At 40.7% G+C, this 24,579-nt stretch overlaps 1 protein-coding gene across 2 annotated transcripts in view; it reads right to left on the bottom strand.

Annotated features, from left to right (window-relative positions):
* PLS1 (plastin 1) overlaps positions 1-24,579 on the bottom strand; it is a 93,743-nt gene that overhangs the window by 55,851 nt on the left and 13,313 nt on the right. The window contains exon 1 of one of the 2 annotated variants that reach the window (XM_024556327.4): positions 14,201-14,387. The exons of the other annotated variant lie outside the window; for it this stretch is intronic. The gene's annotated coding sequence lies outside the window, so the exon portion shown is untranslated. Of the gene's footprint in view, positions 1-14,200; positions 14,388-24,579 lie in introns of those variants that run through there. 2 annotated transcript variants of the gene reach the window in all.

Genomic DNA, 24,579 nt, shown 5'->3' with positions numbered 1-24,579 from the left:
ACTGCTACACTGAATAACAGTGATGAAACTGGGCATCTCTGTCTTGTTTCTGAACATAAGGAACATGCTTTTAGCTTTCCCCCATGAAAATGATAGTAGCGGTGGGTGTGTAATATGTGGCCTTTATTATGTTGAGGTATGCCCCCTCCATCCCCACTTTGGTGTCAGTTTTTATCATAAATGGATGCTGGATTTTGTCAAACATTTTTTCTGCATCTATTGATATGATCATATAAGTTTTACCCTCCACTTTGTTTCTGTGGTGTATCACTTTAATTGATTTAATGATATTGAACCAACCTTGAATCCCAGGAGTAAATCCCACATGATCATGGTGTATGATTGTTTTAGTGTATTACTGAATTCAATTTGCTAGCATTTTGTTGAGGATTTTTGCATCTATGTTCATCAGGGATACTGGCCTATAGTTTTCTTTTTTGTCTAATTTTGCAATCAGGGTAATTCTGGTCTTGTAAAGTAAGCCTGGGAGTCTTCCCTCCTCTTCATTTTTTTGTAATAGTTTTAAGAAGGAGAGGTGTTAATTCTTCTTTGAATGCTTGGTAAAATTTATCTGTGAAGCCCTCTGGTCCAGGACTTTTGTTTTGGGGAGCTTTTAGATTACTAATTCAATTTCGAATTTCACTAGTAGTAATTGGTCTGTTTACATATTATGCTTCTTATTTCAACCTTGGAAGATAGCCCAGTGTTAGGGGTAACTCCATTTCTTTCAGATTGTCCAATTTTTGGCATAGTTTGTAGTACTTTCTTATATCCCTTGGTATTTCTGTGGTGTCACTCGTCAATTTCCTCTTTGACACTATATCTGATATCATTTATGCAAGTCTTCTTTTTTTCTGGTTAAAGATTTATCTAGTTTACCTATTCAAAGAATCAGCTGTTGGTTTCATTGATCTTTTGTATTTGGTTTTAGATTCAAGTTCATTTATCCCAATCTTCATTAGTTCCTTCCTTCTGCTAACTTACAGCTTTGTTTATTGTTCTTTTTCTAGTTTCTTTACCTGAAAGGTTAGGTTGTTTGAGATTTTTCTTGTTTCTTCAGGTAGACCTCGATTGCTGGGAATTTCCTCTTAGGACTGATTTCACTGTGTCCCATTTTGGGTTGCTGTGTTTTTATTTTCAGTCCTCTCAAAATATCTTTTGATTTCTCCTTTGATCTCATTATTTATCCATTTTTGGTTTTGTGGAGCCTGCTAGTTAGCTTCCATGAGTTTGTGTGTTTTTCAGTTTTCTCCTTGTAATTGTAGTTTCATACCATTGTGGTCAGAGAAGATGCTTGATACAATTTCAATCTTCTCAAGTTTATTGAAACTTGTTTTGTGTCCTAACATGTGGTCTATCCTGAAAAATATCCCACATGCACTTGAAAAGAATGTATATTTTGCTGCTTTGATGTGAAAAGCTCTAGAGATAATCAATTAATTTTATCTGGCCTAATGTGTCATTTAAGGCCACTGTCTCCTTGATGATTTTCTGTCTGAAAGATCTATCCATTGACGTCGATGAGGTGTTAAAGTTCTTTACTATGGCTGTATTATTGTTGATCCCTCCCTTCATGTCCATCAATACTTGCTTTATATATTTAGGCGCTTTTATGTTGGAGGTATAAATGTTTACAAGGGTTATATCCTGTTGGATCAACCCCTTTATCATCACAAAATGTCATTCTTTGTCTCTTATTATATAGCCTTTGTTTTAAAGTTTATTTTGTCTGGTCTAAGTGTTGCTGCCATAGCTTTTTCCTTTTCATTTCCATTTGCATGGAATATCTTTTCCATCTCTTTACTTTCAGTCTGTGTGTGTCTTTGGATCTGAAGTGGGTCTCTTCTAGTCTCTTTACTTTCAGTCTGTGTGTGTCTTTGGATCTGAAGTGGGTCTCTTCTAGACAGCCTACAAATGGATCTTGTTTTATTATCTGTTCAGCTACCCTATGTCTTCCAATTAGAACATTTAATCCATTTACATTTAAAGTGATTACTGATAGGTATATAGGTATTGCTTATTATTCATATTTTTCTACTTCTCTTAAAGAAGTCCCTTTAAAATTTTTTAAAACTTTTTTTAATTGTTGTTCAAGTACAGTTGTCTCTGTTTTCCTCCCACTATTCCCCCCCACCCCAGCCACCCCCACTTCTCACCCTTAAAATTTCTTTTAACACTGATTTGGTGGTGATGAACTCCTTTAGCTTTTTTATTGTGTGGGAAGCTCTTCATCTGTCCTTCCACTCTGAATGATAGCCTTGACAGGTAGAATAATCTTGGTTGTAGGTCCTTCCTTCCTTTTCATCACTTTGAAAATTTCATGCCAATCTCTCTCGCCTGCAAAGTTTCTGGCGAGAAATTAGCTGACAGTGTCTTGTGGGAGCTCCTTGTAGGTAACTAACTGCTTTCCTCTTGCTGCTTTTAAGAGTCTCTCTTTAATTTTTTGGCATTTTAATTATGATTTGTCTTGATGTGGACCCCTTGGAGTTCATCTTGTTTACACCTCTCTGCACTTCATGGACTTGTATGTCTATTTCCTTCACCAGGTTAGGGAAGTTTTCCATCATCATTTCTTCATATTGTTTTTTTTTTTTTAATTCCTTGCTGTCTCTCCTCTTTTTGGTACCCCCCTAATGCAAATGTTGGTACACTTGATGTTGTCCCAGAGGCCCCTCAAATTATCCTCAGTTTTTGAAATATTTTTCTTTTTGATGCTCTGTTAGGATGCTTTCTACCATGTCTTTCAAATGTCTTATTCAATCCAATCTGCTGTTAATTCCTTCTAGTGTGTTTTTTATTTCAGGTATGGTAGTCTTTATTTCTGACTGGTTCATTTTTTATGGTTTCTGGTTTTCAGTAAGTTCCTGGATCCTCCTTGTAACCATTGTTTTGAACTCTGTATGTGGTAGATTGCTTGCCTCCATTTTGTTTAGTTCTTTTTCTGGAGTTTTCTCCTATTCTTTCATATGAGACTTGTTTCTTTAGCTCCTCATTTTGTCTGTCTCTCTGTGTGTGCTTCTATTTATTAGGTAGATCTGCTATGTCTCCCAGTCTTGACAGGGTGGCCTTATGTAGTAGGTGACCTGTGTGGCCTGGTGGCACAGTCTCTGATCACCTGAGCTGGGTACTCCTGGGGTGTCCTTTGTGTGGTTTGCATGTGACCTCCTATTGTATTGGGTTGTATTGTATTGAGAAAGATCATTGTTTTTTCCATATGATGGATCCAGTACTGCTTCATTGTCTTTGGTTGCATTCAAAACAATTTTGTTAGATTGCATTGTGACAGCTGTCGTGTCAGCATGCATTAAAAAAAAACAAAATTGGTGAATTTTTGTGCAGCCATTTTAACATTGAAAATGGAAGAAGATACGCAACACATTCAGCGTATCATGCTTTATTATTTCAAGAAAGGTAAAAATGCAACTGGAACATAGAAAAAGATTTGCACTGTGTATGACAAGGTCCTGTGACTGATCACGTGTGTCAAAAGTGGTTTGCAAAGTTTCTTGGTACTATTGACATTTTTAATAGTTCTTTGCTGTGGGTCTGTCATTATGCATTGGAAAATGTGTAGCAGCACTCCTGGTCACTACCCACTGGAAGCCAATAGCAGAAGATAGCCAACATACTCAAAATATCCAAATCAATAAAGTTATTGGTGAAAATGAAAAATGTGTCTTTTATTTTACAGAAAACACTGAATGGATTTTTTGACCAACCCAAGACTTGAGCCTTGATTGCTGTTGGCACAGGTGGGTGAGACTGTCAGGTTGCCTGGCTGTGAGGACTGGCCATGAGCGCAGCATATAAACTGCCATGCAGGAGCTGATCCCATGGAGTGGGATCCCCCGCAGTGGGGCCTGGTGCCTGCTGAGACCACCATTTGGTGTGCCACTTGTGGAACTCATTGGGTGGTGTTCAGTTGTGGTCTGAAGCTGGCGACCAGGTGTGTGTTGTGTCTGGACCTCTTGGAAAGGGCCCCCATGCAGGCCATGGTTGGTCGCTGCCTATTACTTACCGGGGGCTACCTGGTAGGAGCTACAAAGTGATCCACAGTTGGTAGCTGCCTATGCTGGTCCTAGAGACATGTGGGAGAGGCCATGCTATGAACCAAAGCCAAGTGGCACCAGTACTGGGCCAGGAGCAACTCAGCGAAAGGCACTGGGCACCCTGAGGCCTGCCACCGCCTACTTACTGCCCATTGTTCCTCTGGTCCATGTGTCAGTACCACACCACCTGATTACTGTTGCTTAGTACTGTTTTAAAATCAAGAAGTGTGACACCTCGAACTTTGTCCTTTTTTCAAGAATGTTTTAACACTACTTGGTATCCCTTGGCATTCCATGCCCATTTTTGGAATTTTTTTCCTATTTCTGTAAAAATACCCTATAGCTATTCTTAGTCTTTGTTCTAAGATGCAGTTAAATTACTTAGAAAGACTTTGATCTTTCAGGTCTTGCTTTGAAGTTTTGTTAGGCAGGACCAGAGCAGAATTTAGTCTCCGGCTGTGGTTCTCAACAGATGATTATATGCTCCCCGGAGGACACCTGGCAATGTCTAGAGACATTTCTGGCTATGACGACTGAGGAGGCACACTGGCATCTAGTGTACTGAGGCCAGAACATCCTACAATGCACAAGAGATCTCCTTATGACAAAGAATCACCCAGTCAAATTTCTACAGCGCTGTGACTGAGAAACTATGCTCTAAGGGCTAATCATTCCCCACTATTAATGCAGGATGGCTCTGAGTACTCTACCCAACACCCTGTAAATTACTGCCTTTTATTTAGTCTGGCTGATGGTGTGAGTGCCAAGCACTCACTTTAAAAAGTTCTTTTTAAATCTTACAGGTGGTTCTTTCTAAATCTTTCAGGCGGTTCTTTCTTGGCCTCCAGGTAGTTTGCTCACACAGATGCACTGATCAGAATTCTGCTGAATACTTGAGGAGCACCCTCTGCAGATCTGTGGAGTTCTCTCTGTGCAGTTCTCTTTCTTCAAGTCGTATGAACTGTGATCTCAGCTGCCTTTGTCTCCCCACATTCTCAGGTCTGAAGCCTTTCTACCCACAGTCACCTCCTTAAGCTGCAGCCAGAGAGCTCTCTCAGGACTACAAACAAGGCTTTGGGAGAGCTCACCTTGTTTACTTCCTGATGCCCAGAGGTCACTGTCCTTTGCTGCCTGACTTCCAGTCTTTTAAAATGTGAAAACCATCTTATATATTTTGTCCATTTTTGTCTTTTGCTTTTTTGGTTATTTCAGGCAGGAGAGTAAATTCATCTGGCCAGAAGGCAAAGTTTAAACTGTACATTTAAATTTTTTTATGTTTATAAATTAGAAAGTATTTCATGCTCAATATAAAAATCGAGAACTACTGAAATACTTGGGAGGTACTCTTCTGGACTATTTCAATTTACAAACATTCATGTATATATACTTAGAGGGATGTGTGATTTTTAAGTATATTTTGTTGATTATGCTATTACAGTTGTCCCAATTTTTTCTCCTCTTTATCCCCCTTCCACCCTGCACCCCCACCCTCCAACATCCCCCCCTCCCCTTAGTTCATGTCCATGGGCTGTGCATATGAGTTCTTTGGATTCCCTACTTCCCATACTATTCATAACCTCCCCCTGTCTATTTTATACCTACCATTTATGCTTATTCCCTGTACCTTTTCCCTCCATTCTCCCCCTTCCACCTCCCCACTGATAACCCTCCATATGATCTCCATTTCTGTGATTTTGTTCCTGTTCTAGTTGTTTGCTTAGTTTTTGTTTTTGTTTTTAGGTTCAGTTGTTGACAGCTGTGAGTTTGTTGTTGTTTTACTGTTCATAGTTTTTTATCCTCTTCTATTTCTTAGATTAGTTCCTTTAACATTATCTGGGAAGCACTTTATCTACCCTTCCAAATGATAACTTTGCTGGAAAGAGTAATCTTGTGTGTAGGTCCTTGTCTTTCATGATTTCAAATACTTCTTTCCAGACCCTTCTTGCCTGCAAGGTTTCTTTTGAAAAATCAGCTTATAGTCTTATGGGAACTCCTTTGTAGGTAACTGTCTCCTATCCTCTTGCTACTTTTAAGCTTCTCTCCTTATCTTTAATCTTGGGTAACTTAATTATGATGTGCCTTGGTGTATTCCTCCTTGGGTCCAATTTTGGGGGGATTCTCTGGGCTTCCTGGACTTCCTAGAAGTCTACTTCCTTTGCCAGATTGGGAAATTTCTCCTTTATTTCTTTTTCAAATACGTTTTCCATTTCTTGCTCTTCCTCTTCTCCTTCTGACACTCCTATGATTCAGATGTTGGAGTGCTTAAAGTTGTCCCAGAGGTTCCTAAGCCTCTCCTCATTTTTTTGAATTCTCATTTCTTCATTCTGTTCCAGTTGGGTGTTTATTTCTTCCTTTTGTTGCAAATTGTTTATTTGAGTCCTGGTTTCCTTCTCTTCACTGTTGGTTCCCTGTATATGTTGCTTTATTTCACCTTGTATAGCCTTCATTTCTTCATTTTGCGACCAAGCTCAATCAATTCTGTGAGCATCCTGATTACCAGTGTTTTGAACTCTGCATCGGATAGGCTGTCTTATCTCCTTGTCGCATAGCTCTTTCTCTGGAGTTTTGATCTGTTCTTTCATTTGGGCCATATTTCTTTGTATCCACATATCTGTTATGTTATAAGGGGGCAGAGCCTTAGGTATTCGCCAGGGCAGGGCAACCCTCTTTGCTGCTTTGTGGTGCTGTCTGTGGGGGTGGGGTCAGAGAGGGAACAATGACGCTCGCTTGTTCCACTATAGCCCCACTTTCCAATGAACTGTCCTGTGAGACTGGGAGTTTCTCCTGCCTTTACAACTCCCACAGTATTTTACAGCTAGAGGTTCTGAGTCTTTAGTTTCCCAGTCAGCCGGTCAGCCAGCCCCGCCTCCTCCATGAAGTCTGCCACCTTGCTGTGGGTCCTCTCCCCTGGGCTGCCTGTCTCTGCCCCTCCTACCAGTCTGGATGAATGTTTTTCTAACTCCTCGGTTGTCGGAGGTCCATGCAGTTTGATTTTATACCAGTTCTGGTTGTTTTATGGCAGTTCTCATTGTTTTTAAATTGGTTGTTATCCTTCTTTTGGTTGTGCGAGGAAGTGAAACATTTCTAGTTACCTCTTGTCAAGTAACCTCACAAGTCTCAGCTGACTCGTTTTTAAAATAGGAATGAAGTCAATAGCTATGCAGTGTTGCTCTGAAGACTTACTGAGAACGTGCATGTGAAGCCCATAGCATGGCCCATGGGACCTTGTAAGAACTCAGCTGCTGTTAGTACTACAGGGTGCACTATCACTAGTGTTAATATTTAGGCCCTGGGTGGTGTGGCTCAGTGGGTTGAGCCCTGGGCTGCAAATGGAAAGATTGCCACCTTGATCCCCAGTCAGGGCACATGCCTGGGCTGCAGGCCCGATCCCCAGCTGGGGGCAACTGATGTTTCTCTCACACATTGATGATTCTTTCTTTCTCCTTCCCTTCTCCTTTCTCTCCCTCCTGCTGGCTCCTTTTCTGAGACTGTGCTAGGGATGCTTTACAGGGCACAGGTGGACTATCCTGCAGATGCCCCAGGGGTGGGGAAGGGGCGAGAAAGATGGAGACGCTGCGCAAGGGTGCAGCCTCACCATCTACCTGCCCTCCTCTGCTCCGCATGTTTGATTTAAGTGGGGTTATGCCACAGATTTTAAACATTATTTTAATAGCTACATAGAATGGAAAAGGCAAATATAAACAATGACCTAACATCTTAAACACACCAGGTTGCTATAAATGAGATAAATGGTACATAGTATTAATACTACTACCGATTTTCATAATAAATGTGGTAGAGAGCGGAAAACATACAAAAATGATAAAAACTGCTGGAGAAGATATAAGAAGTCAGAAGCTCTTGTTGCCACATTGCTCTCCAAAGTGGTGTATCTGTAAGAGGCAAAGACATGCACAATCTATGACCCTCAATTCCACTTCTGGGAACTTATCCCAGAGAAACTCCTATACAAATACAGGAGTAAGTAAAAGTAGGTTTACAGTTGTTCATATGGAAAATACAATGATAAATAAATAAATACCAGAACATACTGTTTCACATACTCACCTGTATGCCAATACAGGTAAAAAGCATAGTACAGTTACAGTGTCAAAAAGCTGTACACAATCTGAACGTCCATTATCAAAAGACTAGATAATTATAGTAATATTCCTTTAGTGAGACATTCCACAACAGTTAAAATGAGGTAGACACCTGTACTGACATGAGAAAATCTTAGAAATATATGTTAAATGAGAATATATAGCAGATATCATCTGCTTATATTATATATAAAAATTTTAAAGCATTAAAATTTCTCTCTCTGTTGCTAATGGAACTGTTAATGGAAAATATAGGAATATGGGTGGGAGGAACAATTAACATGTGCCAACTACAGGACTGTTGGCAAGGGAAGGGATTAAAATGAGGGAAGGCCTTCAATCATATCTCCAGTGTTTTAGTTCTTACAAAAAATAAAGAGTTGATATATAAAATAAATAGCAAACTGCTGACACTTCTTAAATCTATGAGAGAGAAAATATGAGTATCCATTATATTCTCACTACTCTTTTACGTGTTTCATTATTTTATAGTCAAAACTATGATAAACAGTTTAAACAAAATAAATTACATTAGGGCACATCCTGCAACAGCGTACAATGGTCCTTCTTTCCATAACGCATTTTACTTAACCATCCTCTACATTTGGTTTTAAGGAAATACAGCAGAAAGCTTATTTTTAAAGCAAATTATGTAGTACAGTCACACTTTGGTTCTTGAATGACTTGGTTTTTGAACAGTTCGGTTCTCGACCAAGTTGTTCATGGAAAAAATGTCTCTGTTGTTTAACAAAACTCCGGGTCTGGATTCTCTACCCGACAACCCTTTCGTGCTGATACCTGTATGACCAGTCACGCATCTCTCAGGCAACAAAGTAGATTTGGTTTTCAAACAAATCGCCTCGCAAACAGTTTTCTGGAACAAGCTAAATTGGAGGACCGAGGTTTGACTGTAACTTCCCTAAGTTAACATTTCAATCTGGGAATAAAAAGAAGGCTTTTGTGTGTTGGAATTTGCTTTTAGGCTTAAATAAAAAGTACCTGGAATGAAAGGCTAAATAATTAACAGGGGCTAACACAGCCAACCAGCCTGGACACAGATGCACAAACAGGAAAATAACAGTTTGTGAATCTAACAATTTACATACAGTTGATGTGAATCTATGTGCCAAGCACTTTAAATACCATATTTTTGGACCATAAGACGCACCTAGGTTTTAGAGGAAAATAAGAAAAAAAAATTTGAGGCAAAAAATGTGGTAAAACAGTTAATAACATAAATAACATAATATTTCACCAATGTAAATGTAAGCTACATTCAGACTATAAGACCCACCCCCATTTTCCTCCCAAATTGGGGGTAGGTGCACTTATAATCTGAAAAATACAGTAAATAATTTTTAATTCTTAAAACAACCGCTAATTGTACTGGTTGAATCTACTGTTACCGATAAAGAAACAAGCTCACTAAGGCTGAGCAGTGATGTGCCAATTCCACGCAGCCAGTAAGCACTGGAGCCACAAAACTCAAGCTACAGCATCAAGGCCCATGTTTCCACTGCAGGGTCGGGCCCACGGGTGCTCTGCACCTGCCACTTCGGTATTTAATCATTCGGCTTTAGAGTTCATCTGACCCTGCCCAACTTGTGCAATCTTAGAAAATGTTGCTTTAGTTAATTTCAGAATCTTCAAATAATATTAACTGGCTGATACAATGTTTTTTTGTATGTTTTAACATGATAGTTTTTCCCTTTAAGTCTGTTTATCCAGTTCATATCAGTGTCTCAAGGCAAATTCACTAGAGATTTCATTCTTAGTTAACAATAATGGTCTGAAATTTGGGAAAGAAAAAATAAGTTTGAAACTGATTCTTCACGGTGGCCCAAAACCAAAGATTAAGGAAGACCACTGTGCTATCGCAAGGAACACATGCCACTATTCTGGGACGTAAGTTCCACACTTAAGTGCTTTCTAATTTATAAAGCACCTCACCTATTTTACCACATCTGACTCACATCAATTCGGTGAGTGAAGCAGAACTGAAAATATTGCCCTGGCCAGGTGGCTTGATGGGTTGGAGCATCGCTCCTGTACACCAAAAGGTTGCAGGTTCTGTTCACAGTTGGGCAAGTATCTAGTTGTGGGTTCTGTCCCTGTTCGGGGTGCAAATGGGAGGCAACTGATAGATGAGTCTCTCTCACATCCATGTTTCTCTGTCTCTCTCTCCTCCTTCCCTTCCCCTCTCTCTAAAATCAATAAAAAAATCATATCCTCAGGTGAGGATTAAAAAAAAGACTTGATAATACAAACTTTATATTATAATACCGTTATATTTCCTCATATTGTTTTATTCCGTTTACATATGAAGAAACAGACTCCGAGAGGCTGATCTACAAAATGTAGGCCATCTGCTGGTGAATACCAAAGCTGGTGCTACTTTCAGCTACCTGGGCTCTAGCGTTCCATGTTCTTTTCCATAAGCCACACTGACTCTTGAATGTGCAAGAGCAATGAAGACATGAAATAGGTTGTCAAGGCAACCAAGGAATCATCTTTCCGCACGATATTTAAGGAAGAGATCTGAGCCTCTTTTATGTAGATGGTGAAATTAGATGACTTGAGGTTTACAAAACAATTTTCCGCAAGGTTTTTACCTTTCTCAAATGTAACCCCAAATTCTCCCTTTTTTAGTAAGTAAAATGTTATTTATTTACTTATTACATTCAACAAGAATTATCATTCATAAGCAAGATAATGTCATGAGTACATAAGCCAGTAGGAATAAGGCATGGGGTTTTCAAAAGTATACTACTAAGCATTACTAATAATACTGATTTTCGTAATAAATGCTGTAGACATGAAAACATACAAATATGAAAATCAGGTTAGAAAGCAAACAAATGTAGATAAATAGGTTATATTTGAAATGCCTATACTTCCCGTATGGCATTGATTCTAAAGGTCTTTCAATGTTTAGTCTTTTTGATAAAAAGCTATAAGCCATCCACCCAGAAAAATGCACCAGATCTGAATTTTGCATGTGATTTCAGGGAGTTTGTGGATGCACACCCAACCCTCAAGCCCCCATGACCTTCTAGAGGTCTACAGGTTCCAGGTTATGAACTCCAGCCCCAGGTTTTCCACAGTTCCCTTGGGAAGAAAACATTTAAAAATAATTTCTTGGAGACCATGTTCTCAACACCAATCTTCAACTTTTTCAGTGGAAAATAATCAGTTAAGCATCAAGGACTGCTGATGAAAAACTAAGCAATGATCCTGGCCGGGTGTCTTAGTGGGTTGGAGCACTGTCCTGTAACCGAAAGGGTGCAGGTTCAACTCACAGTCAGGGCACATGCCTAAGTTTCGGGTTGGATCCCAGGTCCAGGTGCACAGAGGAAACACCTGATCAATGTTTCTCTCTCACATTGGCATTTCTCTCTCTCCCTTCCTCTTTCTCTAAAGCCATGAAAATTCACCCTCAGACGTAGATTAAAATAAAAAAAACTAAATGGGGTAAAAATCCAGATAAAACCCTTAAAAGTCATCTAGTCCAACCCCCTCTATTTACAGATGAGGAAACCGAGGCCACATCTTTGTGAGGCCGTACCTCATGTAGTCAGAAGACAACACAGTCACCAATAACAATGGTCTCCACTTGAGTGCAGAAGTAACAATTAGGAAATATTAGGGAATGAAACTAGATTTCTAAGTAGCTAACATATGTATTTTCACTAGACTCCTTAGTCCTTTTGACAAAGGATCCCATGTCACAAACACTTCAAGTGATACTCCAGGACAGGAAAGGACATGCCACAAAGCAGAGGCTGCACACTGGGCTGTCACTGCTTCGGTCACTTCCCATACTTGACATCCTGGAGCTTATGTATAGCTGGTGGAGTAGGTTAGTGGGTTACATAATCTAGCTGATATCAAACCTATCTTCACCAAACGGCCAAGTAGCTTTAAAAGATGCCTGCAAGAAACAAGGTACTGAAAATGTATCACAAGCATAAGAAAATGGCAGAGCCTAGAGTGAGTCTTCACCAGCTACATGAGAAAATGAAATAGGGGTACATGTGACCACAAGTTGGACATACAATTCAAAATTACCAAGACTATCAAACTACAGCTTTACACAGTCATGGACAGTACACATTGCCCTGGTGTATACACTGTCAATGAAATATTAGTTAAGGACATTATGAAATCCATCTAACAGCACATTTTTGCTGGTTAAAAAATAGCATCTCTTCTACCCTCCAAGACTGAGAACTGGGTTGTAAACAGTTGGAAGGAAAGAGTGAAAGAACCCTGAAAACCTCAATTTCAATAGAAGGATGTGGTGAGAAAGGTCCACAGACCTTTAGAATTCTTAAAGCAATTCAAGCCAGACACACTGGGCATTAAAGAATAAAGTCAGCACTCAGAAGAAAAAGCAAGGAGTTCAAGATGCTTCCAGTGCACTCCTAACCCCCGGGGCCGCTCTTTCCTCTGCAGGCTCTTAAAGCTGGGGCCTCAGCAACAGTGTCTTTTACAGAACTGACTCAGTCCGCAGGAGCATGGAATTTTGAATGGCTAGAAAAGGCCACACCATTAGTAACATTTGTAGCTATGCAAAGTAACATAATAAGGGTAATCAAATATCATGCTTGTTGGCTAGTAAGCTGATCTAAACTGGGGAGCATAAAGGAATGCTATCCCCCTCTCCTCTGCAAGAACACAATTTAGCATTTTGGCTGGTTCATTTTGAAAGGACTGGCACAAGGCACAGTCTTTGCTGGATTCTGGACACAACACAGGGAAGGGAATGCTGGTTCCTAAGAAAGTCATAAAGAGTGTGTCTTGTTGTTTTTTTAAAAGAACCATGTGAAATTTGTCCATGGCATTCACATTCCAGAGTTAACTGGTCATAATGTGCTGTTTCTCTAAAAACCACACAGCCACTATATAAATAAATTTAAATGGTTGACTGCTTCATACACCCGAGTAGGTGAAGTCCTAACTTTCTACTTAGGTTTGAGAGCTCAGGTCACTGCAAAAGGGAACATACTTAACTTTTAAAAAGCTGGCCTCTTTTAAGAAAACTCAGGAGTATTTAATTCTTTGGCACTGAGACCTATGCAAATTGCCAGCAGTATCAGTAACCAGGTTTCCTCGACATGCATCATTTAAGACCGTCTCAGCTTTACACGGGCTGGGAACTGCTCATTTTCTGCTTTACTAAGAAAAGAGCTAAAGACAGACCACTGCAGCTCCCAGGGTGGGGATATATGGTTCTTAGTCAACTTCAGGAACCAAGAAAAGTGCTCAAAGTGACAGGGAACATGCTTATCTATACGCTATTTATAAGGAAACTGTTTATGAAAGTCTTCAATAAAACAGTGAAAAAAGCTTTGAAGCAAGAGCACTACCTCCAAATACACTTTGGCACTTAAAATGTAGAAGAGCAAAAGTAAAGATAGACAATTTATTTCAACTCAGATATTTTCTTCAGACTTCAGATGCTGGCATATAATCTGCCCACATCACTTGGACCGGCAATGTTCTATTACCATTTGTTTTATGTCTCGGTGGAATCCCTTTAGAAAAAAAGGAGTTTTGCTCATCCATGATTACACCGTAGACTGGAAGAGCTGCTGCATCAGACTGAAGGCTCAGGCTTTGAAGCAGGAACACAGATACATCCCAGATGCACTACTCAGTCACTTTAGCATTTTCCTAAGTCTTTATACATATTCCCAAAGGGAAAATTAAAGCCGAATTGAAAATTATAAATTTCAATTTTTTAATCCAACCCTGAATAAACCCAAACAGTCCTGTTTTGCCTAACAAGTGTTGCTTAAGGAAGTAGTTTTTAAAACAGGAAAACTAAGAGAATAAAAAATTATGTGATTCTTACACCATGGTTACCATCTGTACTGATCAGGCAAAGTCCGATCCCAAAAGCAAGAAATGCCCTAGACAACAAACAAGCAGACAAACAAACAGAAAACCATGAAGTGTTTCTCTCAATGGAACAATCATTAAAATAGCAGCTCTGGAGTCCGAGGCTAGCTCACTGCTATTAACATAAGGAAAAACTGTGCGTACCTGCTTCTGTTGATCTTATCACCTGAGATTTGGAGGTCCAAGAAAACAAATCCAGAAGATGTAAAATCAGGCTCTGTAAACTGTGTATTCACAAATAATCCTCTGCCAAATTCAGTGTTTGACCAAAGAAAACCAGCAACTCCACAATGAAGTGTTCTGCCTACTACTACGGATTTTAATCTTCAAAGAACTTGGTCTCAAGTAGAAAGGCCAATTTACAACATGGGTGTGGCTAAAAAGTATTAAAAAAAAAAGAGGTAAAATGTAGACGCCGTCAACAATTCTGCTGGATTATGACTGTGCTTAAAATATATCAGGATATTCACATTACCTTCTAAATTTTACTAAATCAGGTCTTCTTCCTATGAAATGGGACCTCCCTATGGGGTCTATATTTTTATAAATATTCCTTTGTCATTTTAATTTTGAAATAGCAATTTGGTTTTCACCATATGAAAAATCATTTAGCAATTAAGTACATATTGAGATTCCTATAATTAGAAAATTGTGTAAACATTTAAAAAAAACTATACCCTACTGATTTTTTTTGTCATTGGACTAATTTTAAGTAAATGTCCAAAATTACCTTTGAATGGTAACTGGAAACATTATATAGCATTATATAGTGTGAAAGCGAGGAAGTGCCTCAAGGGCTATAGTCCCATTCTACTCTTTAAGTGAGGCAAGAACAAGTTCACTTGTAAAATCTATAGTCTGTTTTCACTGAATGGTTAATTCTCGGAAGAGGAAGTCTGAAATACCTTTTATGATAGCTTCCTGAAAGGAAAGAACAGCTGTTATTAAATTGCATCACAAAGTGAAAGAAAAAGTTAAGGGTGTGTATGTAATAAGCCAGTTTAAAAATGAAAGTACATACTGTATAATTCCATTGACATGAAATTCTAGAAGACGCAAACTAACGCATGGGGAGAGAAAGGAGAGCAATGGCCGCAAAGGGACGTGAAGAGACTTTGGGGGGGATAAAAATGTTCTGCATCTTGAGGTGGTGATGATATTGTAGCTGTATAACCTATCAAAAATTATTGAATCGTCCAATTTAAATGGGTACTGTCTATTATACCTAAATTATGCCTCAGTGATTGCTAAAAGCACACACACATGCATTTAATATTTAGAAGGCGCCTGTATTAAAAAAGGCCTACTGCTGCTCTGTGTGGCCACAGAATGGTAGAACTCGGACCATTAAGCAGAAATACCGAGAGACAAATTCCGCACCAATATAAGGAACACTCTGTCCAAGTGGTGCAGCCCAGGTTACCTCTGCAATGCTGAGGCTCCCTTCACTGGGCCTGGGGCAACAGAGGCTCCAAGTACATGTGGGGGGTACAAATGATGTGGCCTTTGGGATTCCTACAGGGATAGCTGGATGAAGGGAGCGTTACTGTTTCTTGCATCAAAATTTCCATTATTTAGGGACATTTGCGACGCTGCTGCTGTGGGGTGAAATTCTGCTGACCTCCAGCTGAAGTATGAAGTCACCAGGTCTGATTTCCCTTGACGACTTCACTTTGCAGGAAAAGTCTATTGTGTACCCAATGCAACCTTCTAGAAAATGGATCCAGTGTGGTTGTTTTCTGATTTCTTAAAAAGTAATATATAAAGTGAAAATATTTAGAAAATAAGAAAATATAAATGGATCTTAAGCACACCATTCACAAACAACCAGTGCCCGTATGTGATGAACTTCCAGTCTGTCTTCTATGCACATGTGCGCGAATACAGAGGGTGGGACAGAAGTAGGTTTACAATCGTTCATATGGAAAGTAATACAATAACTAATAAGTAACACAAGAATAAACTTTCACATTCTCATATCTGTAAACCCACTTTTGCCCACCCTGTGTAGTTTTGGGTAACTTTATTAAGTGTTTCCCATGTCATTAAGCACTTTTTGGAAACAGGCCTTTCATGTTTCTTAATAGTCCACATTATGACTATACCATGATTTATTTAATAAGCATTCATGTTGGTTGGTAAGGCACTTTCCAGTGTTTTCCCTTTAGAAATAATGTGATCCTTGAACACAGAAAACAGGTAGGAAATAAGGGAACTTACAGCCCTGAATCCAACTTCTCTAACATTCTATCCACTTCACCTTGTTACAAGCAACTTCACTGCCCACTCTTAGGGAGCGTGGTAGACAGTTAAAATGCGCGGCATGGTGGCTGCTACCCTTGTGGACAGTTTTGTTGTTCTGTTTTTTTCTTGAATGCCTACTATGAAACTCAACCAAAATTCCGGAGAAAACATACTGATTTGGTCTCAATAACAGCTGTGTAGAAAATGTTGTGGTGCCGAGTCACTGATCAAGGCCAAGTGCGTGGTGCAGTTTTAACAACTTGTGAAGGCAAAAGTATAGTTAGAGCCATTGCAATGACTCAAAAAACATTGAAAAGTAATAATCATACTCAAAGTTCCTTCTGTAACTCCAACCACTTGTTCTTGTTTTTTTGAAAAAAAAACAAGAACATTTAGAAGAGAATTTACTTTTCCGTGTTTGTACCTTCAGGGCACGAGCCACATCTTTTAAATCTCTGTAAACTCACGTATGCTTATTTGGAGGTTTGTTTTAAGAAGTATTTCTACAATATTTAAAGAATTTTTTCTGTATCTTAAAAAACAGTTTCTACCCATTCCTCAACCTTCTAAAACATCAGGGCAGCAGCTATCCTCGAGAGTGGAGGCCCCTGGAAGGAAGCAAGGAGGTTTCTGGGGTTCTGGTAATAATTTGGCTTCCTGGTATAGGGGTTGATTTCATGAGACATTTCGTGAAAATTCATCAAGTTGTACAGTTATGATTTGTACATTTTTCTGCTTGTATACTATAAAGATTCAAAAACAAAGCAAAAAGGTCTACTCTTTGGCCTGACAGGACATAAATGAACGTATTTAGTCAAAGGTGATTGGAAACTTCATCTCTGAAGTCCCAGTTTTAGTTACGTTGAATCAAACATTCTTAGCAGCGTTCTTCTATTAATAACATTGTAAGGAAACGATAAATACGCATACCTTGCAGAGTTTGGGCGCATCAGTTCAACAGGCGGTTCTGAGTACCTACTATGTCCAAGATGCTGCAAGGGCTTCTTCAGTGCCACACAGATTTAGGGAGGACAACATCATAGAGAAAACCGCAAAAACAACCTTGAAAGACTACCAGAGGACATGGATTCTTTTCATCATTTCAAGTCAGCTACCAGTAAAAGTGGGTTGATTCCACACTTTAGCACCTTGGAAAGTATTCCCTAGAGTAAGTAGGTATCAAAATTTGTCATAAATATGTATTATTACAGATAAATGGGTATAAAGATTTTTTTTAAAAGGGCACACTTGGCAGCTGGAAGTGCATGAACAAAACTGAGAAAGCCTGACAGCAGAGGGCACGCAATGAGGAGCCGAAAGCAAATATCCTGGCTGCATGAGTGTGCCTATTTCCCACCATAATAATCTTATCCCAAAGGTAAACGACCAGAGAAGCAGGCACAAGGTGAATTACCTCCCTTTGAGATCACAGAGGTAAGTGTTGCTGCAGCTCTGCTTGACACACCCATATACAAAAACCCTGACACATTCTTTCTAAAACCACTTGTTTGGGCATCTGACCCTGAGATGATTTCAATTTAGAAAAATGTCCACTTAAGTCACATTTTCTCATACACACCAACATTAGTGCCTGGAGCCCCACTGGCACCATTAACCACCACTGGCTTATCTGTCAACAAAGGCAGACAATGTATCCATGGCAGGCAGAATAGTTCCCCCCAAATGTGCCCCAAACCCTAATCCCCGGAACCCGTGAATATGTTACCTTACATGGCAAGAGGGACTTTGCAGATGTGATTGAGGGTAAGGACCTTGGAATGGGCAGATTATCTTAGAACATCTAGACAGGCCCAGTCTAATCACAGGGGTCAAAGAGCAAAGAACCTTTCCCTGATGGCTGAGATGAAATAAAACGAGGAGGAGAGATCCAAGGTGTGCTGATTGTGAAGGCAGAGGAACGAGGCCATGAGCCAAGAAATGCAGGCGGACTCCAGAGGCTGAGAATGGCCTTCGGTTTACATCCAGTAATAAAGCGGTGATCGCAGGCCGACCACCTCAAGAAACCGAATTCTGCCAACACCGCAAATGAGCCGTGAAAGAGATCCTACTCTGGGCCTGCAGAGAGGAATTCAGCCCTGCCAGCAGCTTGATTTCAGCCTGCTGAGCACGTGCTGGACTTCTGACCTATGGATGAACTGTCAGAAAACAAGCGTGCGTTTTCAGTTACTAAATTTATGGCATTTTGTTATGGGATCAATAGAAAACTAACATGGGCTCAAACAGTTTTATTTGAAACAGGATGTTCTTATCACCTTGGCTTCACAGTGCCCACAAGGGAGAAAAGCCATCATTTGGGAGAAGCAGAGGGGGAGGGGGCCAATATTGATTTTACAGCTCTCCTTAAATCTTCCCCCTGATAGGTTATACACACAAATTGGAAGGTAGTCAGATATTCAGTTTAGCAGCTTAAAAAATTAAAAAATTAAAATATTCAAGATTCTCCCAATAGTGATGAGCAGGGATGCCTCCCTGTCTTAATCCTACCTAACAGACGAGGGCCCAGAGATCGCTACAATCGACATTAAATGTTACCCATTAAGTGCCACTGCAATTAGATACAGTGATTCTCATTAATAGTCTTAAGATCACCCTGTGGAGCTTATGTTAAATGAGGATTTCTGGATCTCATCCCAAGGGCTGTCATTCAGAAGTTTTAGTTAGGGTAAGGCCCAGGAATCTAATTAGGATCAAAATTTTGTCCCCTAATAAGTGACTAACATTGCTGAAAGCATTCCCCACTTCTCCCACCAACCACCTGCGACCTCTCCGATTCTGACCAAGGCCCAAAATGCAATTCTTGTCAGAAGTTAGCCTAACAAGTAGCCCACAGAACAGACTAGACAGTTAAGGGTATAGTTCTGATATAAACAGACATGGATTTGATTCTCCTGCTGTCTCTTAACAATGGAGTGTTTTGGGCAAGTCACAAGTTCTCTGCACCTCAGTTTTCCTCATTTGTATAAAGGGAATGACAAGATCTCCCTACCCGCAGGGTTGTAATTACAGATTCAGCAGTTCTTGAACGAGAGTAAGTGGTCGGTGACGGTGATTACTAACACCACCATAATTCCATTTTTGGATGTCGTCAGAGCACATGTTTATAAGCAGAAGTAGTTTGAATTCTGTAGCATTTTTCATTCCCGTACAGTATCTGAAAAGACTAAATATTTAATAGAAACAAGCGTCCACTCCGGACTGCATGGTATTGGGTATGTTTACAAGACACTGTGTTGTGGAAAGGAAGTGAAGGAAACCATAACATCCTATCTCTTTGAGGTTATATAAACCCCAAGAGGCATAATTTTATACCATACCTCTAAAAGGGTGGACTAAAGCAAAAAGACATTTTCCCCAAGCACAAGCATTTGGGAAATGTATCTCTATTTTCGCCTGAGAACATTAAATGCCAACTGTATGGATTGTCGAGACAATAATTACTGAGTATTTCAGTGACTAACCAGGCCTCCATTCTAATTTGAAAACTGCTGAAAGTGAGACCTAACAGGCTCCAGGTTACAGAGCAAGTTTAAATAATCTCCTCTGTCAACTAAATACAAAGGACATAAACAATCACGTCCCTGAACAATAGAGTTCAATAACATGAACACGAATGGACACAAACAGGAAGCAAACATCAGTGCGGCTGAGTCCACGCCAACGACTGATGACACCATCACAGTCAAACAGCCAGTAGCTGGGTTCCGACTAGAAAAATAAATTGGAGACTATATTTTTAACTAGTGCAACACAAAACAAACGATCGGTTGTAAAGGATGATGTTGGAAGGAATACAATACTGACTTCATTACTTTTTCTCTATCCTTAATGTTCTTCCTGTCTCTGCTTGTCTTTATTCCTTCATCATTCCTTCATCTTGTGTTTATACTTCACAGAAAAGGCAGGAAACATTTACAGGTGAGAAAAAGGGCATCTGAAGAAAGTCTTTGTGTTTGCACCTTCTGGTCCTCAGACTACGGTTCTCTAGAGAGAGCAAGGTTAGCTGTCAGGGGAAACCCATTCTCCTGACTTTATGCTTCTCTGAGGGCCTATTGTGAAAGCGGTACTTCTGGCCTGTCTCTGCACTCCTTTCTCTCTCCCCCCCAAAGGAGAGGAACTGCTTCATCTCACCGGGGAGAGGGTAAGTGTCTTGGGTCCACTGAACCTCATTCCTGTACAGCAGTGATCCTTAACCTTTGACCGCAACAGAATCACAGAGAGGGCTTGTTAAAACACCAACTTCTAGGTCTGGATTGGAGACCACAAATCTGTAGATTCTAACGAGTTTTTATTCTTTTTTTAAAAAGATTATTTATTTATTTATTTTTAGAGGGGAGGGAGGGAGGAAGACAGGGAGAGAAACATCAATGTGTGGTTGCCTCTCATGCGCCCCCTACTAAGGACCTGGCCCCTAACCCAGGCATGTGCCCTGTCTGGGAATAGAACTGGTGACCCTTGGGTTCACAGGCCAGTGCTCCATCCACTGAGCCACACCAACCAGGGCTGCATTCCTAACAAGTTTTAAGGTAACACTGACACTGCTCGTCTGGGGACCACACTTTGAGAACCACGGCTTTACTGAATGAGGCCAAAGTATTCAAGGCCATTGTCCTCACATGGCTTGCCCCTTCCCTCTTTAGCAGTAACTTGTCTTCAGAACACAAGAGCTCTCCCCTTCTTCCATATGGTAAGCAACCCAGAGGCAACTGTCCAGCAGGTAAGCCTGGGATGGGATGTGTGGAAGCTAAAATTCCGGGAGGAAAGGTATGAGGAAGACCACTTGGCCACACAGGCCCAACTTGCAATCCTGGTTCAGCTGTACTAGGAATAAAGTCATTATTTTGAACTCTATCTGAAAGGCCTATGTTTCTTAATCAGCTTAGATAATAAAGAGAACAGAATGAATCATCAGCCCCTTGAACCCAAAAGCACTCAGCATAATGGCTGTGGGAATGACAGAAAATATGACTATAAATTCCAAAGGTGTGACCTCATTCTGGAAGCACTGTGACCCTTGTCTTGTCTAAGCCACAGTGCTGCAGCCAGATGTCATCAGCTGTGGGTACTGAATGATATTCCTGCTCCTTAAAGAACAGACAGTCCTCCAAGTGGTGTAACTGGAGAGAAAATGATCTAGGGCCTTCCAGAAATGCTGCCTAGATGATTTCTCTGAGTTAATCATCAACAACTATCCAAATGAGGTTGGCTGACTCAACACCTCCCTCCCCACCCACAGCCAAGCCAAGCCCTCCTGCTGTTCTTCAGAGCCTCAGGCACCTCATGGCCACTCCTCCTACCCCTACTTGCCATCCCAGGGTCTGGCAGGTCTGCTTCAATGCCATATTCTGCCCACCTATCCACATCCTTCAGGGGTGTCCAACCTTTGGCATCTCTGGACCACACTGGAAGAAGAAGAGTTGTCTTGGGCCACACATTAAATGCACAAACACTAACAAAACCTTTTTTTCACTCATCAGTTATAAGTAAATTTTTGATTTTGTGTGGGGCCAAATTCACAGCCAGCCTGGGCTGCATGCAGCCTGTGGGTTGGACACCCCTGCTATATGATGCTTTTGAGGGGTCTTAGATGACACTCCAGCTTCACCCCCTGCAGTGGAGCCAGTCTTCTTCCCCTATGCTCAGCCCCACTCAGCTCCTGGAGCCCCCAACAGTCCCTCTTTATATCCCCAGTCCCTCTTTCTCCAGGAGGTAAATCAGGATAGCAAAAAGTTTTCCTTAAGAAGAGCAACGAAATTAAGACACAGTCTCATCAGCCAAACCAGAAAAGAAGAGAGTGAAACCCATGCCGGGTCTTGCATTCTGTACCTCCATACTCCTGCCCCACCCCATCTCAGGCAGGGCTCCTGTAACTTCTTCAGCGAACCAAGAGGCCTCTCCTGGCTGCCAAAGGGACAAATGGGATCAAATCCTGCCTAAACACATGTCCTGTGTGGCTCACTAAGTGTTTTTTTTTTTTTAATTTTGGAGCTAACATATAATAATTAGGAACTAACATAAAAATCACATTTCTATTTTATCTTTGAAAATCAGAAGGTCTGGCAATACTGAGCCCACATTTCCACAGGATAACACCAGGCTAAGCCAGTGACTCTCACACCGTTAAGGTGTAAGTAAGTTGCCGCAATCCTTATGATCCACCGCCATCCTCACTTTCCCACTGCCTGTTGTCCACAGGGCACCCATGAACCAACAGGAGGCACGCACAAGGCACAAGCTTCATATCCTGCCACTGTGAATTTGCCAAGATATCCCTGAACTCTAATTATAGTGCTGTGCAGTGGGAAGAAAGAAACATATGTATCTTATTTTCTCTGCAACTGGTTGCTGCTTCCATTTTCAGTCATGAAGCCATAACTGTAGGAATCATGAACCAATGGGCAAGTGTTTACCCCCAAGTGGCCCAGACTCCTGGTGAAAGGTGACAGAGGGTAAAGGGACTCAATATAAAAGCCAATTTTCTTTTCAACATTTCTGGTTCCTTAAAAGATCAGGACTCATAAAAGAAAAAAATAGCCAGATCCTGTGTCATCACGGGACAAAAATTCCATTATCCAAAGTTACCAAATACAGCATTTTATGGCACATTTAATTTTTTAAATTATATATAGAGCAAATAAAAGCTTATTGTTTTTAGAAAGACCCTATCACCTAATAGCCCTTTTCATTTCGCAATAAACTAGATCTCAGAGAAAGTTTAAGAATTGTTAATGAATTAGGAAATGACCACTGTGCAATATCAGCGTGCAAAGATCTGTTCTTGTCTCACATCGGCTGCTGTTGGCAGGTACAGTGAACTGGTTGAAAGTACTGCTATTGCCCCATCGAGGGCTGCGGTATCATAGTCGGAGACTGGCTCCAGTGAGGCCCCGGCAGGGTATCTCTCAGACTCCTAAAGTTTGCCTGTAAGATTAGATTAGTCAGTCAGTGTCAAGGTACATATTTGATTTTCGAAACTCTTCTCCTACTTCTTTCTTTCCAAGGTCAGCACTTAAAAGGGAAAATAAAATATCACAATTGCTTGCCTTTCTACTCAGACTTTCTAGGACAAGAATGGTTTCTGTTGTCCTTTTCCTCCTGGTTCAACATAAAAGAGTGTGGCCTTCCACCTAGGGAGCCTCCTTTGTAAGGAAGTACAGTGACAGCTCATTTCTACAGGAGAGATATCAGCCTGGTGACAGTTCTAATGTAGGCCATTTCTGACAAGGCAAGATGGAACTGGAGAATATTTATTTTGGAGGTGAAATCACAGTACTCAGTCTGATTTAATTTAATTAATTACTAAACATTTCAGTATACTTTTCTGTCTTCACTGGAACTGTTTTTGTGTTTTATTTTTGTTTGTTTCGCAAACTAACCAGTTATCTTGCTCCAAAGAAGGTGGGCAGAAGCATTTATTGCTCACTGAGTAGCCAGGTGTTCTCCCTCACCTCCAGGGGGTCATGTGATTAGTTCTAGCCAATGGGCTGTGAGTACAACTGATCGATCTCTCTCTCTCTCTCTCTCTCTCTCTCTCTCTCTCTCTCTCTCTCGGCCAGATTCTTTCAGTGTGATCCTGGAGCTCCCCTTCCTTGCTAAGACGATTTGGAAGCCCCGTGTAAAAACAAAACCACAGCAACTTGTTTCTCGGAGACAGCGCATATAGATGAGCTGCAAGAAGAACAGCCAGTGCACACTGACATTTATGGGAACAAGAAATCAACGAAGATTTCAGCATTAATTTGTTACCGAAACATACCCTACTCAATCCTGACTTCTAAAGAAAGTCTGAGCAGAAAGAAACCTTCTATCTGCCTGTGATCAACCACCTCAGGCCATTTACAAGGATTAGCTGCATAAGTAGGGAAATTTTCCAAACCTTCCTCAGACAGGTATCTGTGCAACATTATTATTTCATTTCAAGTGCATTTGTAGATTATTACCACATTTAATTTGACTCAAAGGTAAAAGTTCAAAATCAAACCTTTTATGCCACTCACTTATCAAAAGGACTTCAGAACCGACTGAGACCTGCACCGAGTGACGGACACTGAGTGTTGTAACCACCCACGAGCCTTGGTGAGGTCCACCCACCTGGTTCCTTTCCTGCCTTACGACCCCTGGGCTCCATTTGCAGGAGCCGCATGTGGCACTAGAGTCACGACTCCACAGGCAGGCAGATGCAATGTTGTAGTGCCCTGGGCACAGCTGGTGCGGTTTTCCTCTGCTGGCAATCAACAATATGCTCTTAACCAGACTGACTC

Source organism: Desmodus rotundus, chromosome 2 (assembly GCF_022682495.2).
Source record: "Desmodus rotundus isolate HL8 chromosome 2, HLdesRot8A.1, whole genome shotgun sequence".
Lineage (NCBI taxonomy): Eukaryota > Metazoa > Chordata > Mammalia > Chiroptera > Phyllostomidae > Desmodus > Desmodus rotundus.
Note: the sequence above shows the minus strand (reverse complement) of the source record. Positions and strands in the feature narration are given on the sequence as shown.